The sequence below is a fragment of the Macaca nemestrina genome, chromosome 16, assembly GCF_043159975.1.
Source record: "Macaca nemestrina isolate mMacNem1 chromosome 16, mMacNem.hap1, whole genome shotgun sequence".
In the NCBI taxonomy this organism is placed as follows: domain Eukaryota; kingdom Metazoa; phylum Chordata; class Mammalia; order Primates; family Cercopithecidae; genus Macaca; species Macaca nemestrina.
This window is the reverse complement of record NC_092140.1, coordinates 9,216,698-9,236,584: the sequence shown is the minus strand read 5'-3', so window position 1 is coordinate 9,236,584 and position 19,887 is coordinate 9,216,698.

Genomic DNA, 19,887 nt, shown 5'->3' with positions numbered 1-19,887 from the left:
ACATGCATGTGTCTGTGTTTGAATGCCTCTGTGTATTTTTCCATGATTCAATCCCACAAGTAAAATTGTGTCATCAAAAGTAAAGCGGCTGGGCGTGGTGGCTCATGCCTGTAATCCCAGCACTTTGGGAGGCCAAGGTGGGTGGATTACCAGAGGTATGGAGTTCAAGACCAGCCTGCCAACATGGTGACACCCCCATCTCTACTAAAAAATACAAAAATACAAAAAAAAAAAAAAAAAACCCAAAACTGAGCCAGGCATGGTGGTGCACACCTGTAATCCCAGCTAATTGGGAAGCTGAGGCAGGAGAATCACTTGAACCCAGGAGGTGGAGGTTGTGGTGAGCACAGATTGTGCCACCGCACTCCAGCCTGAGAGACAGAGCAATAATCCTTCTCAAAAAAAAAAAAAAAAAAAGTTAAGCACATTCCACTTTATAGATTTTAGCCAATTAATTAAATTCAGGTGATTCAGCAGTCAAAAAATTCTGAGCTACCTCCTACCCAAGAAGGGCTGAACGTCACCCCCTATAAATTCTTACCGTCCACACTGCCAGATTACCTCTGGGATTATCAGAGCATTTGATGCACTCAGCAACAGAGTAACAGAATGAATAACATTTAAGAAGAATTCCTCAGACTGGGCGTGGTGGCTCATGCCTATAATCCCAGCACTTTAAGAGGCCGAGGCGGGCAGATCACCTGAGGTCAGGAGTTCGAGACCAGCCTGGCCAACATGGTGAAACCCCATCTCTACTAAAAGTACAAAAATTAGCCGGGCATGATGACAGGTGCCTGTAATCCCAGCTACTCAGAAGGCTGAGGCAAGAGAATTGCTTGAACCTGGGAGGCAAATGTTGCAGTGAGCCGAGATCATGCCATCACACTCCAACCTGGGGAACAACAGCGAAAGTTCATTTCAAAATAAATAAATAGAATTCCTCTTGGCTAGCAAATATTTATTAAGCACCTATTAGGAAAAGAATCGTTCAGTCTCAAGGTATTTTATAAATTATTTCGTAAGAAATATGTATGTCTTGAAAAAATAATTTTAGTATTAATTAAAGATTTTAACCAAGAGTTTGGTGACTCTTATTAAGGAAAAAAAATTGTTTTTCAAACTCAACAATGTCAATAATAGTTTAAAAATTTGATCTTTCAAAAATACTGAATTAAAAATTTGGGGGGGGGGGTCCTAAATTTCAAGGTATTTTTATCTGAAGGTTGCATCCAACCTGGAAACTGGTGGTTAGATGTTTTGTTGAGCATGAAGAAGGAAAAGAAGGAGAAAGAAAAGGAAGGGAAGAGAATGAGAAAGAGGAGGAGAAAAGAAAAGGAGGAAAGAAATGGAAGAGGAGAGTGGATGGGGAAGAGAGTAGAGTTAGGCGGGGGAGGAGGAGACAGGGAGATCCAAAGCAAAGACGATAACATCTTTTTAAATTCTCACTGTTGACAAACCAAGTCCTTTCCTTGCCTTTTCCTTTCTTCAACTTCTCCGATTTCTGCAAAAATGGTATTCTCCTACGGGGTAGAAAACAGCTCCCTTAGGGAAAATTGCAATTAAATGTCTAGTATATTAAGCAAACACAATGCAAATTTCAAGATTATCAAGGGTCATCTTAACAGTCAGTAGACAACCACAGAGCGCTGTAATTATGAACAAACGCTTACCATTCTGCTTCAAAAGCACAGTGAATTCAGATGCATGGTACCTGAAAAATTGTCATCTTAGGTAATTAGAAACATCATGAAAACTTACTTCCATGAAGCTTAGTTTTAGAGTCTCTTATGCTCCTAGCTTGTAATTATAGTTCTCATTTTAGGAAACATTTGTCAGTTCCTCTGTGTGTGTGTGTGTGCGCGCGCGCGCGTGTGTGCACATGTGAGAATCTTTGAGCGAGAATATGAATGTCATGACGATTGTCCACGGACCTTTTGCATTCTGGGGATTTAGCTATTTAATGATTCTGAGCAACCTCCTTCCCAATGAGGTCTAATTATTACCTCTTAACTACATCAGCAATCATTTGTAATTGTATGTAAAAAGTTGCTGAAGACATTTTATGTCACAGAATTCACAAACTGAGGTGTGTGTTATTGACTCTATTTCCACTGGCATTTGGAAAATACCCAGTTATCTAAGCAGACAGTAGTTATGGATAAGCAAATATAGACAGGAGAGTGTTTCTTTCCATGGTTCACACAATGTTATTGACTGATGTTGATGTGACTGTTTCCACTTCATCAGAGGTTGGGGTGGAAGATATGACAGGATCGTGTTTGTGACCTATTTTCTATCAAGATCTCAAACACTTAGGCATTCTAACCACCTGCAGTTGATTTGCCTCCTGAGCCATTCTTGCCTGAGACATAGAAATGATGATTTCTGGCCGGGCTTGGTGGCTCAAGCCTGTAATCCCAGTACTTTGGGAGGCCGAGACGGGCGGATCATGAGGTCAGGAGATTGAGACCATCCTGCCTAACACGGTGAAACCCCGTCTCTACTAAAAAATACAAAAAACTACCCAGGCGAGGTGGCAGGTGCCTGTAGTCCCAGCTACTCGGGAGGCTGAGGCAGGAGAATGGCGGGAACCCGGGAGTCGGAGCTTGCAGTGAGCCGAGATCCGGTCATTGCACTCCAGCCTGGGGGACAGAGCGAGACTCCATCTCAAAAAAAAAAAAAAAAAAAAAAAAAGAAATGATGATTTCTTTTTTTGGAGATTCCAGATATGGCTAACTCTAAAAAGAGAAGGAGGACAAGTAATCAACATAAAAAACTGAAATAGAGAAAAATAGCTCTACCTGAACTTGAAAATTGGCTTCTACTGACAAGCAATATGAAAAGGGAATCCTATGACCTTAACACAACTACTGAACTTTTCAAAAAAGTGATTCTCCAAAAATCACAGATTTTAGACACTAAAGAAGATAAATGATGAGTAAATGGCATCAGGTGTCCTTCAATATCCTCGGCAATACCCTGGAGTTCCGTTTGCATTTTAGTATACTCAGCAGTGAGGTGAGCTATGCTAAGCGTTTATTGAATTTGTAGTTAAGGTGCTGGAGAAATAATCAGTATCTGCATAGCCTGCCTTCTGGGGCAACACTTGTTTACCAAATGTATTTTCTTGAACAATCTAATAGCGGAGTCGAATAGCTTTAAACAGAACAAAAAGAATGAGGTAATTTATTTCAGAATTTTCTCCACTGCTTTGTTTAGAATTGCTTTAATACACAGCCCAAATTTTTACTCAAATATAAAGAAGCACTCTGGATGCCCTGATTTTCCAGTATTGCTGTTTAAAAATCTCAAAATTGTAATGATGAAGTGCAAAGTAAATTAAATAGATACAAAGAAAAATGACTGAGAGTAAAATCTCAAGTAATAATTCACTCAAGAGGACCTGCTGATGTCAGAAATGTGGAGTAAAGCCTGAGTTATTTATATTTAGCAGAATTTGAAGAGTCAACTCTCACAGCTTTCTCACTCAGGTGTATTGTCTTTTCTGTATCTATCTTGAAAATTGTCAACCAAAGAGAAAAAAATATTACCAGCTAACAGAAAAAGCAAAAACCCCAAACCAGATTATTCTTTGGAATCATTATTCTTTGCAGGGTTCTTATCCTTTGCACAAAACTGTTGTATTGTGTACTTTTAAGCTAAAATTAAAGCTACATAAATTCATTGTGCAAACAATCAAGTAGCTAAGGAAAGAAAATCAAGTAGCTAAGAAAAGAAAAACTTATGCTGTTTTCTGTAATCAGTTCTTATACCTTGTATTTTTTGTATCAGATAATCCTCTTGAAAAGGACAAGAAGCTATATGTTACCTTTCATTATCAATTTTCTAAACTAAAGGAAACCTTATAAAATATTTGAGGGTTTTTTTTTTTTTTTTCCCCCCAGGCATATGTACTGGTGACACCACAACCTAGAGGTAACATGAATCAATAGTGCTTTAGACTGGAATGTAGATTCGGGCTAGAATGAGACCTTGAGTGAGAATAAGGTCTCCACCCCTAATCTGCACCTGATCTCCTGATCCTAGCTGCCTCAACAGCTTCATCCTGCTCCCCCACATCGCTCTCACTCCAATACTTGATCACATGATTTTTCACATCTACCGTCTTCATGGCGAGTTAACCTCAGCCTGATTTGCTTTCTGTTTTTGATCTGAAGAAGTTGCCTCCTGTGTGTTTGCTCTCTCTCCTGCTTCCCCCATCACCCACAAACAGCATTGATCACTGCATTCTAAGTCTCTACTAAGGAAAGGAAAATTTCTGGGAAATTTTCTGTAGTAGGAGCATAAGTAGTCGTCCTGCCTTACTCTTATTAATACAGAGAGTAATATTATCAACAGCAACAAAATAACTCCTGCTATGCAAGTAGTCTAGCTCATTCTCTTATCTTATTTTCTATTCCATGTGCCATCCAATACAAGGCTTTCCAAATACAAAAAATCTCTAGTAGTTTTCTTGCTACAAAATAAATGTAGATATCTTTCTACTTTCTCTCTCTCCCCATGTGTGTATGTATACATACACACACATATAACACAAGTGTGTGTGTGTTTATGTACATTTATATATATTATATATATTTTATATATTTTATATGTTTATTTTATATATATATATATTTCATTGTAAAACAAGAGGACTGATTGATTCATAATACCTTTATATTGTGGTCTCATCAGTACTTGTGCTTGTGAAAAAAATCCTCAAATATTTTATGAAGTTTGCCTCAGTTTAGAGAAATTGTAATGAAAGATAACAAGGTTTCCTAATTATCTGATTTTAAAATGTTCAAGCCATATGCACACACATAGTCATATGCCACTTAATGACGGGAACACATTCTGAGATATAACCTCATTAGGTGATTTTTTCACTGCATGAACAACACAGCGTGGACTTACAGAAACCTGGATTGTATATCCTACTGCACATCCAGGATATATGGTATGGTCTATTGCTCCTGGGCTATAGACCTATACAGCATGTTACCACACTGAATGCTATAGGCAATTGTAACACAATAGTATTTGTGTATCCAAGTATATTTAAACAGAAAAGGTTTATATTTAAGCATAAACGTAGAAAACATAAACATTAAGACATATTTGTGTATCTAAGTATATTGAAACATAGAACAATGACAATATAGTATAACAGGGTCACTATTGATTATGCAGCCCATCAATGACCAAGTGTGGTTACAGGGGCCACGAGGCACACACGGACAAGCAGGATTCCCAGGGCAGATGTGCTCCCCACGGCCTTTGTTTGTTCCTTTGTTCTTTCTATGACTCTTCATCTATTCCAGAACGAATTCATTTTCCTAGCATAAGGAGCAGACTCTCAGCATTAGAGTCTCTTGGAGGTCTTAATAGAAATGAAAACTTCTTTGCATCCATCCAAACTACTGAATCAGGATAGCCGGAAGTAGGACCTTAAGGAAGCACCTAAATAAATGTTTTTAATGATAAACTTGAGATAAATTAACTGAGAAGGACCAGGTTTTTGGCTTTATTGTCTTTTTCACACTCATTCCTGATTCATTGTGTGTATGTGTGTGTGTATCTATATATAATATATATTTAATATACATATATATGAATATATAATATACATACCAAAAAATTGTACTGGCTTTAAGTGTGTGTGTGTGTGTGTGTGTGTGTATATATATATAAAGTTACATATATATATATATCTCCATTATCTAATAGATTCCATTATCTAATGAATTCTTCCCTACACCCACAGAAAAACCATAGAAGTGCCTGCAAATTACTGTTACCAAAAAAAGTATTTAGTGTTGCATGATATGAGTTGCAGTGGCAGAATAATCACTTACCACAATATAATTGTAGGATAAATTGATATAATCCCATCATTACATGTTGCTCTATAAACAGTGTAAGACATTTTAATATCACAAGTGTGATAGTCATACAATGTTTATACATATTATTAAATATGTATTATAGTATTTTAGTCAACAATAAAATGCAAGTAAAACACAAGTACTGCATTATAGAATAGGTAATACATGAATAAGTGAACATACTTAAAGTTACATTATTTTGCAAGGTATTCACCAATGCTGGATGATTTGTAAAGTGAATATGTCATTGTAAAACAACATAAATCATTTCTTCTTAGAGTCCTGTATTCAAAGAAATGTCTAAAATATGTTTTTATTTGCAACTTAAGTCAATTTCCTCTTCTAATTAAAAAAACTGATAAAATTATGATATAATTATTGTATCGCCCAAAAGTTACAAATCACTCAATGCTTTTTTTTTTTTTTTTTTTTTTTTTTTTTTTTGAGGCGGACTCTCGCTCTTGTAGCCCAGGCTGGAGTGCAATGGCGCGATCTCAGCTCACTGTAACCTCTGCCCCCGGGTTCAAGTGATTCTGTTGCCTCAGCCTCCCGAGTAGCTGGGATTACAGCTGCCACCACGCCCAGCTAAGTTTTTGAATTTTTAGTGGAGACGGGATTTCACCATTTTGGCCAGGATGGTTTCAAACTCCTGACCTCAGATGATGTGCCTGACTTAGCCTCCCAAAGTGCTTGAATTACAGGCGTGAGCCACTGTGCCCAGCCCACACTATGTTCTTTAATGTTAAAAAATCTCCCAATTCCTTGGGAAAGTTCACTTAAATATTTTAGTAGCTACACATGATAATATTAATATTACATTGGCATATGATAAACTATAGGGCTGGGCTCATTAGAATTATCTTAATAATGATTTCCTCCTGCATTAGAACTGGAATATGGCGAATGGAAACTGAATGGTAAGTATTGTGATAAATATTGTGTGTTTCAGTTGGAGAATTCATTTAAAAAAGGAGAATCATTCTTGAAGGGTCTTCATACAGGAACAATATTCAAAACATGATGCAGGCTGATTGAGTAAACTACTGCCTCATTGAGTCTATTCAGCTCATGGAATCTATTCAGTATACAAGGTACATTTATTATTTTTATAATAAATAATATATTGATTGCTAGTTGTAGTGACATCAATATATTATGCAGTCAGTATCTTTTCACCTGTATAATTCAAGTTTAGGCTTTTTATATTTTTCACCTCTTCCATTTTTAGGGCATTTGTACATATTTAATAATCTCAATGTGCCATTCCAACACTAAAAAACCACTACAATCTATTTGTCTTCTTTTGGAATCAAAGATGGTGGACCATTGGCGTTTCTGGGGGTACGTTTTACTTATCATTGATGTGCTGAGTAATAAACCATCAGGATTTCTTTCATAAAAGGCCGTAAGACAACCAGTGAAGTTTTGGAGTCTTGTTTGTTTCTCCTGTGTAAACGGGGGTCTGTTATCTGTTACTTGTTTAACTCATGAGGACAGGACTGGCTTCCTAGGAGTGTAATCTGAGCAGTTCTGCAGCCTTGTGCCCAGAAGGATCCTACGTTTATTACAAGGTTCTGTTGTTGCCTTCTTAAATTCTTAGTTTTCCAATAGAGTGCCTTGCATTTTACTTTGCATTGGTCCCTGCAAATTATGTAGCCAGTACTGGATGAGTTCATCTTAAAGATTGAAGAATAATAAAATGTAGGAGGACAAAGCCCTAGAAGATCTTTTCTTATATTATCCTCATAAAAGCACTTAGTGAAATACCTAAACATAAGGAATAGGCAAATTATTCATCACTGAGCCATATGTCTTCATGTTAAAGAAAATCACATCCATTTCAAAGTTGTTCTGCTCCTTCAATTGAGGGCTATTAGCAGTAAGCACTTTTAGTTGCAAAAAGCAATCACAATAGATAGCTTTAGCAGAAAAGGTATTTCTTTTTCTCAACCCATTTTCAATGTGACAATTATGGCCTAATCCTATAAAGCACCCGTTGAATATAATGAGTGAACTTCCTTCCTATGCATGTAGAATGGTACTATTATCTATTATCCTTGGGAGAATTGAGAAAATAATCCTTCATATCATTTTTACGCTGTGTGGTTCAGTTGAGGGACTCCGTTAAGATAGTGCTTAAAGTGTCCAGAGCCAGAAGAAATATCCTAAACGTGAGGCAAGATGCTTCCACAATAACTACGTGGCTGCTACAGACACTGCAGCTTGCATCAAAGCTGCCCCAAGTACCAGGCACCATCACTGCTCCCTAAGTGCGAACCCTCCACATCACCCTTGATGGAAAGTGGATTCCACCAAAAGGCTGCTTTCCAGACTTCTCCTGCTCAGAACCCCAGTCCTGTGCTTGGTCCTCTTACTAGTGCAGCCCAGGTCACATGTGCATGGCCATGTTTCAAGAGAAGCCAGAAAATCAAGTTTACGGCTTCTACATTAAGGGGAAAAGAGCCATAAAGTAGGGAATGCTGAGCTGAGCTGTGATGATGTGAAATTTCTTTCTTTCTTTCTTTCTTTTTTTTTTTTTTTGAGACGGAGTCTCGCTCTGTCCCCCTGGCTGGAGTGCAGCTGCGCGATTTCGGCTCACCGCAAGCTCCGCCTCCCGGGTTCACGCCATTCTCCTGCCTCAGCCTCCCGAGTAGCTGGGACTACAGGCGCCTGCCACTAGGCCTGGCTAATGTTTTGTATTTTTTAGTAGAGACGGGGTTTCATTGTGTTAGCCAGATGGTTTCGATCTCCTGACCTCATGATCTGCCCGCCTTGGCCTCCCAGAGTGCTGGGATTACAGGCGTGAGCCACCGCGCCCGGCCTTATGTGAAATTTCATAGGATGATCATGAAAAATGTCCAGTAGAGAGGCAATCCCTTTTAATCCAGTGGTTCTTACCTGAGGGTAATTTTGTCCCAGGAAACATTTGGCAATACCTGAGGACGTGTTTGGCTGTCACAACCCCGGGTGGGAGACAGAGATGCAGTGCTGGTATCTAGTGTACGGAGACCATAGATGCTGCTAAGTACCCTACAGGACATAGGACAATCCTTCACAACAAGTATCCAGTCCCAAATGTCAACAGTGCCATTGTTAAGACACCCTCAATTGGTGTGTCTCCAGTACCTACCATAGAAACTCACACATGATAGTGAGTACAGGTGAAACTGGGGAATCTGTATTGCTTTCAGTGCTTTGAGTGATACTGAAATATCTAGGATTTGCATTCTAGATAGCGCTTCTTAGTGTAGGAAACATGAGTGTTTTTCAATCTAGAATAATAAATATAAGGTATTAAGACTTTACTAGCCTGGGCGCGGTGGATCACGCCTGGAATCCTTGTACTTTGGGAGGCCGAGGCAGGCGGATTACCTGAGGTTGGGAATTCAAGACCAGCCTGGCCAATATGGTGAAACCCCATCTCTACTAAAAATACAAAAAATTAGCCAGGTGCAGTGGCACATACCTGTAATCCCAGCTACTTGGGAGGCAGAAGCAGGAAAATCGCTTGAACCCAGGAGGCGGAGGATGTGGTGAGCCGAGATGGCACTGCCGCACTTCAGCCTGGGCTACAGAGCAAGACTTAATCAAAAAACAAAAACAAAAACAAAAAAAAAACTTTACTAAACTGTAAATTTGTTATCTGGTTATTTTTTGTCAATAACTGATCTGTATCTCCTAGAATAACAGTTTGCATCTAGGAGCTCTTAAATGGTATTGGTTTCTTGAAGGAGGAAGCTATGTTGCATAACTATTATATGGCAGACATTGTGCTGAGTGCTTTTACATCAGCACTATATTTGTTGAATTTGACTAAACTCACAACAAAATTCTGCTATAGAATTTACCATTCCTGTTTTTTAAATGAGAAAAACATGAAGTGACAAATAATTATATAAACTAATCATGTTTACCATAGAGTAGGCATTTAAATTAGATCTCATAGAATTCCCAGTTTTCCTCCATTTATTTATTCATTCATTTTTTTCAGTGATTCAATAAATATAAATAGTTAACAAGAAGATAAAATCAACCTGACTGTTCCATAAAACTAATGTTTATAATTTATTTAAAATGAACATAGAAACTGACCCTCTCAGTCTTGAAACTTGAAAAAGTTACATTTGTTTTATCTGAGTTCCTTTGTGGGGAAACCAACCATCAGCCCTCCCAGGCAGTATCAAGGAGCTAGAAGGTACCAGATCACTGCATCTGAACAGTGAGACACCAGGCCTCTCATCCATCATGATTGCCTATTGGACCTCCTGCTTTCTGTTGACCAAGTCCTCTTCCTTATCACTCCCTAATTCCTTTTCCTACACATGGTTACATGTCTTCCCTGCTTTATAAACCCCTAATTTTAGTCAGTCAGTGAGATGTATGTGAGTCTGATCTCCCATCTCTTTAGCTGTAGCACCCAATTAAAATCTTCATCTCTAGTAATACTCATTGTCGTAGTGATTCTGCATAGTGAGCAGTGGGACGTAGACCAAATGCTCGTGTTATAGTAACAAAGACAATTACTGCCTTCAGGTTGCTTGGGGATCTCACTGAAAAGATAGAAAAATAAGCCCTTTTCAGTGTATTGTGGAACAATAATGCCATCACAGGGTGTAAGGGGTCCTTATAGAAATTGAAATGAACCCCACACCAAGCAGCAGGGGAGGGTTAACAAAAGCCAAGCTGGAGAAGAAGCTGTTGTCTGCTCTGAGATTCAGCATAAGAAGAGAGCCAGCCAACAGGGACACAAAAGGAGGTCACGGCATGGCTGGTGCAAAGTGATCACTTTTAAAAGATTGTATTTGTTCATTTGGGGTAATCCTTTTAAGCATCAAATGTCATGTAGGCAAAAATAAATCAGGCAGTTTAAAAAAGGGTGGAATAAAGTAACCCCAAATTCATGTAAGAGATACTGGTTATTAAAATTTAACAAGTGGCAGTGACGCAGGAGAACAGGGTTTGGAGGCAGGGAACCTGAGGCTGATTCATGCTGACTTTCTAGAACTGAATCAAAAGGGAAAACTCACCTCTCCACATCAAAGTAACAAAAAGATCAGAGGCTACTCCTTTTGCACTGCCTAGCAGATGAAAAATGGACAGTACCTTTGATTAGTCCCCTCCTGAAACCAATCAGACCGGTCGTGGGCCAAGTCTTCATGTGTAACTTCATAACTTCACTTTAGCTTCTGATTGGTCTTCTCCAGCAACCAATCAGATTGGTTGCAGGCCTAGTCTTCATCTGCATAGGGTGAAAATTTCTTTTTTTTTTTCTTTTTATTTATTTATTTATTTATTTATTATTATTATTATACTTTAAGTTCTAGGGTACATGTACATAACGTGCAGGTTTGTTACATATGTATACTTGTGCCATGTTGGTGTGCTGCACCCATCAACTCGTCAGCACCCATCAGGGTGAAAATTTCTAACTTCACTTCAGCCTCTGATTGGTCCCCTCACAACCAGTCAGAGTAGTCACAGGCCTAGTGTTCATTTACTTAGGGTGTAACCAAGTAACTAATGGGAAACCTCTAGAAGGTATTTAAACCCCAGAAAATTCTGTAACCCGTGCTCTTGAACTGCTTGTTCCAGTCTGCTCCCATTCTGTGAGTGTACTTTTATTTCAATAAATCTATGCTTTCATTGCTTCATTCTTTCATGCTTTGTTGTGTGTCTTTGTTCAAAACGCCAAGAACCTGGATGATGCATGGTCAAGACCTTTCACCAGTAATAGCAGGATTTGCTGACTGAATATGAGGGAAACAGAGAAGGCAGTAGATTAAGATGGGGCCCATGCTTTCAGTTGTTCACCATAATAGTGATACAAATTAGTGCAAGGAGGATCACCTGGGTTACAGTTTAAGAGAGGATGCGTTTGGTTTTCAAAATATTGGATGACTATTAGGTGGAGACAGCCCTCTTGGGGCTTACTCTTGGATTTATTTCCCTTCTTGATGGAGTATTAGTTCCTCATTATTTATTCTAAATGTAGTCTTTATGTTTAAAAGTCTGATTATTTTATGCTGAAATATATATTTTACCTTTTCCTTTAAATATAAATTTAGCTGGTTATAAAACGTTGAGCTCCACATTCCTTGTCTTCAGTATTTGGGGCTATCTTCATCTTGCATATGGTGGTGCTATTGATAGGACCCGTGTCCATTTGATTCCTAGATCTTGGTCCACAATCTGCTGTTTCACTCTGGAAGATTCATTTCTTTGCTTCTGATATTTAAAAAATTTATTTAAATGTGTGAGGTGTGTTTTTGCTTGGCGTTTTATATGTAGTGCTATGGGTCCATTCATTTATATGTAGTGCTGTGGGTCCATTCATTTTTATATAGTGCTGTGGGTGACTTTTTAATTGGTAACTTACATACTAGAAAATCTTCACTCAATTTTTCAAATCTGTGTTCCTCTAAGGCTTTTATGTTCTTAATTTTGAGATTTCTATTTTGCAGATGTCAGGACATCATCTTTAGATTTTAAACTCATTGTCCATATATCTGCTAGGCTCTTTAGTCTACCCCCAGTTTTTTGCCTTATTAATTCAAACCCTTGGCCTATTTTGTTATTTATCCCATCTATTGAGTTTTTTATTTGAAGTTACATACGTATGATACGGTTTTGTTGGTTCTTCATGAATACTTTTTGTTTCACATTGTCAATCTCAATTTCTATTTATTCAAATATATTATTGGGTTTTACTATTTAATTTGTAATTTATCATGTCCATTAGTTATGCTTTCTCTCCTATAGGTTGTCTATTTTGGGTTTCTCTTTTATGTTGCATATATGCCATAGAAGCCTTATAAATTTTTCTTTTAAGCTCATATTGTTGTGAAGTTTCTACTGCTATTTATGCTGTTGGGTACACACAGGAGTGATCAAAATCCAGGATCCAGTTACGGACTGGCCAGAATGGAAGTGTAGAAATGTCCATTGTGAAAGAAAGCTTCTGGTGTGACAGTTAAGGGCTTGGCTATTCTGCTTCCTCTCTTCTCACAGAGATACCTATGGGTTTCCTGTATCCCTCAATATCCTACTGTCTAATCTCCATCCTGGGCTTTCTAAAGAAAAGCCTCCCGCAATTTAGGAAAGAAGGATGGTGGATGTTGGCTTTCTTTTCTATTCATTCTCTATCCAAATGGGGTTTCCAGACTGATTTATTATGCTGTCACTTGTGCTACTGTCTCTCGGCTATTATATTGCTACCTTGTGAAGGTGACTTCCTCTCCGGTCAATGTGGAGAGCGAACACAGGGCTGTTCGTGTCTGTGAACCCTCTTGTACTCAATTGCTCACACCCACTTCTCCTAAGTATTAACTCTCCTGCCCACTCCTCTCCACACATGCCCGTCGCACACTTTGGACTCCTTTCACTTTTGGTTTCTAATGGCTTTTCCATAGGAAGTCATGAGAGGTTCTGGGACGCACCCACATACCTTCTCTTTTTTTGTGACCTTTCCAGAGACAATTCAAGCAGCCATTGTTGGTTTGCTATCTTCTCCAGAACTGGAATCCTCAGGTTATCGGTCTGAGTATCTGCTTTCCTACACTGCTGGCCCCACGTTGTGGTCTTCTGATATTTTAAGAAACACTTCTACAATAAGAATACTTAAGTGTTTCTATTGGTCAATGCTATTCTACTTTAGAAATCTGATAATTACCTGTGACAGTTACACATGAAGTTATTTGAGTCAAGAAAGAACCACTCTATTGTTTTACCTTAAAGGAATAAAAAACATTATACAAGATCTTTTAACTAATGTTATTTACAAAAATGTTGCACTTGATATGAACTTCTCAGACTACCAGGATCATTCACTGTTACATGCATAGCTTTAACTCAGTGAGATGTGATATAAGATGTATGTTCAAATAATGCCTATTCTCTTAAACTGCTGGAAAGTAAAGAAGCACCGTGCTTGATGTCATATAGAGTTAGGTGTAAATCCCAGCTGAAAAGTTAAACCAGATGTTTGCTCTTGCAAAACTTATTTAATTTTTCTAACACAAAAGGGTAATACTGCCTGTCTTGAAATATTGAAAAATAAAATGCAGTAATAAATGGAAAGTATTTAGTAAGGACAGTGCTTGGAACTTAATAAAATTTCAATATATCTGATTAAGTCTTTTCTATAATAGTATTAATTTTATTTAGATATATGGAAATTTTTCAAATCCGACTCTCCACATACTCAGTAAACTTCTGAGCTGGCTTACACAATTCCAGGATCATCTAATTGATCCTGAGTACTGCTGTTAGATTCCTTTTTCTTGAAACCACTTTGATCACTTCAGGTTCCGATTCAAAACCTTTGATGGTGTCATTTCCTATCATAACTAAACACAGTTGATCTGCTTGGCTTTCATAACTTGGTTTCACCCTGCGTATTGGTGCTAGTCAAGATTCCTTGGTTACAAAAACCATAAAACAACTTTAAAAGATTCAAGTAAAATGCAAGAGAAACAACTGTTTCCTACTGAAATACCACTTGTGGTGCATAGAAGATCTAAACAACCACACTCAATAAGAATGGAGCTGGTACACAGCTGGAGAACAAACCTCTTCTTATGATTCAGGAGTGACATGCCCGCTTCTTTAGAAATCTTTCTGCTTGACAAAGGCAATACATGGCCACCAGCTTCAAGTAATTGTTATTCTGTAGAGCCAGTGATTGTGATTCCCCACATCAGGCTACAGGTTCTGCATCTTCCGAGAGGTTAACCAGATTTGGACTTGACATTTCTGCACTAGTCTCTTAGAGAAGTAGCAGAGTTGGGAGATGGCAGGTGAGTTGGTGAGGGTAATTTTCATGGAACGGTTGCTGATAGAACTTCTACAAATGAGTATCCAATATATTCTAAATAGGGCATCCAATATAATTTTCCAGGACACACTCTCTATTCAGGGGTGTCTCCCTTGTAATCAGAAACAAAACATGCTCAACCCTTCCTCATTGTATTTGCTCCTGATGCTAAATCTTAACAAACAAATCACATTTTTGGCTTCTCCTTTACTTCTACAAGCTGACAAGGGTCTTCTAAATGGTTAACGTGGCATATATGTATACTTGAATAAGTGAGAAAATGAGTGAATATATGACACCTTCCAGGATCAGTCCTCTTTTCATTGATTTTCTATTCTGCAGTTTCATAAATGTTTCTGTCTGCTCCATAAAACTTAGCACATAATGGTGTGGTTAACAAAAATGAGTTTCTTAAAGTGATTCTGTCATGTCTTCCCTGTTGTTTGATGTATTTAATTTGATCTTCTGTAGGCTTTACATATTTTAGGGCATGCCTACACTTCTATCTTATGTCCTTAAAACCTATCATAGCACTAAGATTGTGGTTTAAATATAATAAACACTTATTGGGCTAGGCCAACATTTCTTCAAAACAAGACCAAGCAAATTTAGAAAAACTTGGTTTGTTTTTACATTTCATATAGGAATAGTAATATGAAGATCCTTGTGAAATTACATTTAATTTTTTCTAAGTTACTCATAGCAATCATTGCTCACTATTGACAAAAATACTACAGCTCAATAATATCCTTTTTTGATTTTGTGATTTTCTTTTTAAATCTCATTAATAAACTGAAATAAATTAATGATAGTATGCAGCAATGATATAATTACCTTGATTACAATTTAAATGTTGATTAACACAAGACTGTGAAAGTAGGAATTGAGTGAGCTCCATCTGATGGATGAACATCAGGACATTTGTTAATAGGCATCATAGACTTAAATGGCATTCCGGGCACAGCTGAAGATGATGAACAAAGGGCCCTAACTGCTCTTGTCTTAAAATATCGTGAATGTCATTGAAGATAAGGTTTTAAGGCATATATTCACAGTCTATAATGAGAAGAACAACAGCTATTTTTATTGAGCAATTACTATTCGTCAGGCATTGCACTAATCACTTTACATAAATTATACATTTTATTATCATAACTAGCTAAGGGTTTACTAATATTGTGCCCCCATGAAATTGAGGCTGAAGTAGTTTGAGTAATTTGCCCAAGGACACAGCCAATCAGTGGCGGAGCTGTCATTCAAGGCACTCTGACTTCATAACCCCTATTAACTTAAAGCAAAGCAAACAAGTAAAGATAACTGATTATACCCAGTGGCACTGTGTTGAGCTTAGTTGATTTTGAGTATATTCACCTTTCAGAATATAAAAATGAACATATAATCATTATGTAGAATTATTTTTTACTATTATTTATTGATATTAAAGCAAAAATTTCTTTGAGAAATATCAAACGTGGGAAGAACAATTTTAAAGAAAGTTATATCTCTATCTTCTTTTATTGTTCAATATTTAAGATTAAACTTGTGGGTTATAGGGACAGAGGCTCTGAATCTGTAATGTATTTATTATATAATAAATTTTTTTCTGTAATTTTAGGGGAATTTATTAATGCAAAAAATCATTTGAATTATAATCTCAAATAATTGCAGTGTGCGACATCAGAGGTGACTCACAGCTTTTCTGATCTCTATGAAGTGTAGAATCCCTTGCCATGCTAAGGAGGAAGTGTGCTATTATGCTGTCTTACGTTTCTTCTTTTTCTTCTAATTACTAATGAAGTTAGAAAGACCAGTTTCGCAGGCTGAAAATATTTCTTAATTCATCTTGTTATCCTCTGGGTAGTATAGCATTTCCAGTTTGACTTTATTGCTAACTCCAAATTTTATCTATCTCTGCTTGGAGTAAGAAGGAAGAAGAGTTGTCTATGGCTTCTCTGAGTGCCTTGTTCAAAATGGAAAGATGCAGAAAAAAAAAAGAAGCAAAACACATGTTCATCACTTTGTTCTCCTGATTTCCCACCTCTACGATCCCAAAGTTAGTCAAGCATGTTTATGTAGATACCGGTAAATATTTAAAAGGAACATGAAAAGCTTTGCCATACATTTGATTTTAAATCAGACAATAAAGGAAAGCCTGTTAAATGACACAGATTTATCAGACAATGTGTAAACTTCATGTGATATTTTCCAGATAGTACTTCTTAACAATTAATGTGCATACCAATCACCTGGGTCTTGTTACAAAAAATTCTGAATCAGTAGGACTGCCATGGAGCCTGAGATGCTGCATTTCAAATAAACTTCCAATAGATGCAGTCTCTGTCTCATTCAGGTCCTTTCCTTGAGTAGAAAGGGTTGAAAGGGTATTTCTGGATTGTTGCTACATTTTGAGAGCCAAAGTGTAACAAGGAGAAATGATTCCCATGTTTATTTAAACAATGTGAGTATCTCTTCCTTCTACTCGCCAGATCACTACTTTGTTTCGACTGCCAGATCATGGATGATAAGAATAAATAGCTTCCTATAGATATATCTAAACATCACCAATATTTCTTCAAGAGCTGTTAATTTTAGAAATTCAGGTATCTAGTTATACTTTTATCATATTAAAGTAGTAACTATGGTCCTATAAACTCAAATTATTTGAGAACCAGGCAGATGCCATAGAAGTTTGACAGAGTGTGATGGAAGTTTGACGGAGTCTGATAGAAGGTGGCAGAACCTATTTGTTATGGTGTACCTTGTCCTACATAGAATTATTATTATAATTTTTGAGATGGAGTCTCGTTCTGTCGCCTAGGCTAGAGTGCAATGGTGTGATCTCAGCTGACTGCAACCTCTGCCTCCCAAGTTCAAGCGACTCTCCTGCCTCAGCCTTCCAAGTAGCTAGGATTACAGGCGCCCGGCACCATGCCTGGCTAATTTTTGTATTTTTAGTAGAGACAGGGTTTCGCCATGTTGGCCAGCCTGGTCTCGAACTCCTGACCTTAGGTGATCCACGCGTCTTGACCTCCCAAAGTGCTGGGACTACAAGCATGAGCCACTGTGTCTGGCCCCTACATAGAATTCTAAGCAAACTCCCAATGTGTCATGCCCATCTATAATCCCCTCTCTTAGAGTGTGGGCAGGAGTTTTAACTCACTTCCAATCAAGAGAATATGGCAAAGGTGGAAAGAGATGTGACTCTCCTGATTATATTAGGAGATATAATATATGGCAAAGGTGAAGACATTTTGTAGCTATAACTAAGGACCCTAATCAGTTGACTTTACGTTAAGTAAAAGAGATATTATCCTGTTGGGTCTGACTTAATCAGGCAAGTCCTTCAAAAGAGAGTTAAGGATCCAGAGACCAAAGAAGTGAGAGAAATTCTTCTGCTGGTTGTGAAGACAGACTGCCTTGGTGTGTGGATAGTCTCTAGGGCAGAGGTGTCCTCTTTTGGCTTCCCTGGGCCACAATAGAAGAAGAAGAATTGTCTTGGGCCACACATAAAATATACTAACAATAGCTGATGAACTAAAACAAACAAACAAAAAGGTCCTTGCATAAATTTTGTAATGTTCTTAGAAAGTTTGTGAATTCATGTTGAGCCACATGTGGCCTGTGGGCCGCGAATTGGGCAAGCTTGCTCCAGGGGCTGAGGGCCTCAGTCCTGCGATGGCAGGATACTAATTTCTATTAATCACCAGTGAGCCTGCAAAGAGGACAGGGAGGCTCACATGAGATCATAGATGCAGGTTTTGCCTTGATTGCAGCCTAGTGAGACCCTCAACACAGAATCTAGCTGAACCACACAACAGACGGTGACCTAGAACCCTGTGAGATAATAAAGGTGTGCTGTGTTAAGTCACTCAGTGTGTGGTGATTTGTTGTTATTCAGCAATAGAAAACCGACCAAAACATCTGCTCATTTAAGTTGCTTCTTAGAATCATATACTTGCCGCAGAAACTACACACACACACACACACACACACACACACCTGTTACAAGTGATATAAGCCTCCATTAGGCAATGGTCCTCAAGGCCTCAGACTTTACAATCAGATTTATTTAGGGTTTGTTTTTAAGTTGAGTCATGGACTAGCCATGGTTTTAATCTTGTGCAGCTTTAGTTGTCTTATCTACAAAACAAAGACTATGAGATTTATCTTACATTATTGTAAGTCAGTTAATGATGGACCCCCAGAGCTCTACCTGCTCAGGATGAGACAGTCCCTGTCCTACCTTTTATACCACCATTGGCCAACAGAAGCAACTCTTTGTCATTCTGAGCTGCTTTACCTGCTGTGATATATGACCTGAATTAATCACTTTACCCTCACTCTCCTAGCTTACGTCACTCCTCCAAAAGAGGTCAAGGTCACCTTTTGTTCCTTTAATTCTAATCTCCAAACAGACATGAAGTCAGTGAGGAAACATTCTTCAAGTTTTTTATCCCTCTTCCCTACTTTACTGCACAATCTACCTATATTTTCGTTTCTATCTACTATTATCTATCACCCCTCAATCACCTATCGCTCATTCATGTATCAATCTATTATCCATCTATTATCTATTATTCATCTATAATCTATTTACCTTTCATCTATAATCTACCTTATGTTCCATTTATCTATTTATCTATTATGTATTATCCATCTATACTCTATCCATCTATTATTTATCCTCCATCTACCATCTACTATTTATCATCCATCTATCATCTGTCACATGTCTATCATCTATTGATCAATCATCCATCGTCTACCAATCATCCATCATTCATCATCTCTAATCTCTTAGTTCTCATCGATCGCTCATCTCCCATCTCCTATCTGCTAATAATCGATATCTCTATTATCTTTCTATCATCCTCTCTCTCTCTGTATCTGTCTAATTTCTAGAGCCCTGTGATTAGCCCTTATAATGTGATCAATACAAGTGAGTTTCTTTTCTCATTTCATCTATCATCTGTAGTTGTGGAGATTAAGCTAAGTAATTCATATGACGAAACTAGTACACAGAAAACTAACAATTTTTTCCTTAAATATCTAAGTGATACATGCTAACTGGCAGAATCAATGGATTAAAAGATAGCCATTGAGGTTCTATCACAGCGAGGTCCTATTTTGGGACCTATGTTGGATTCGGATATATATTCTATAATCTACCATTAAGACCAAAGT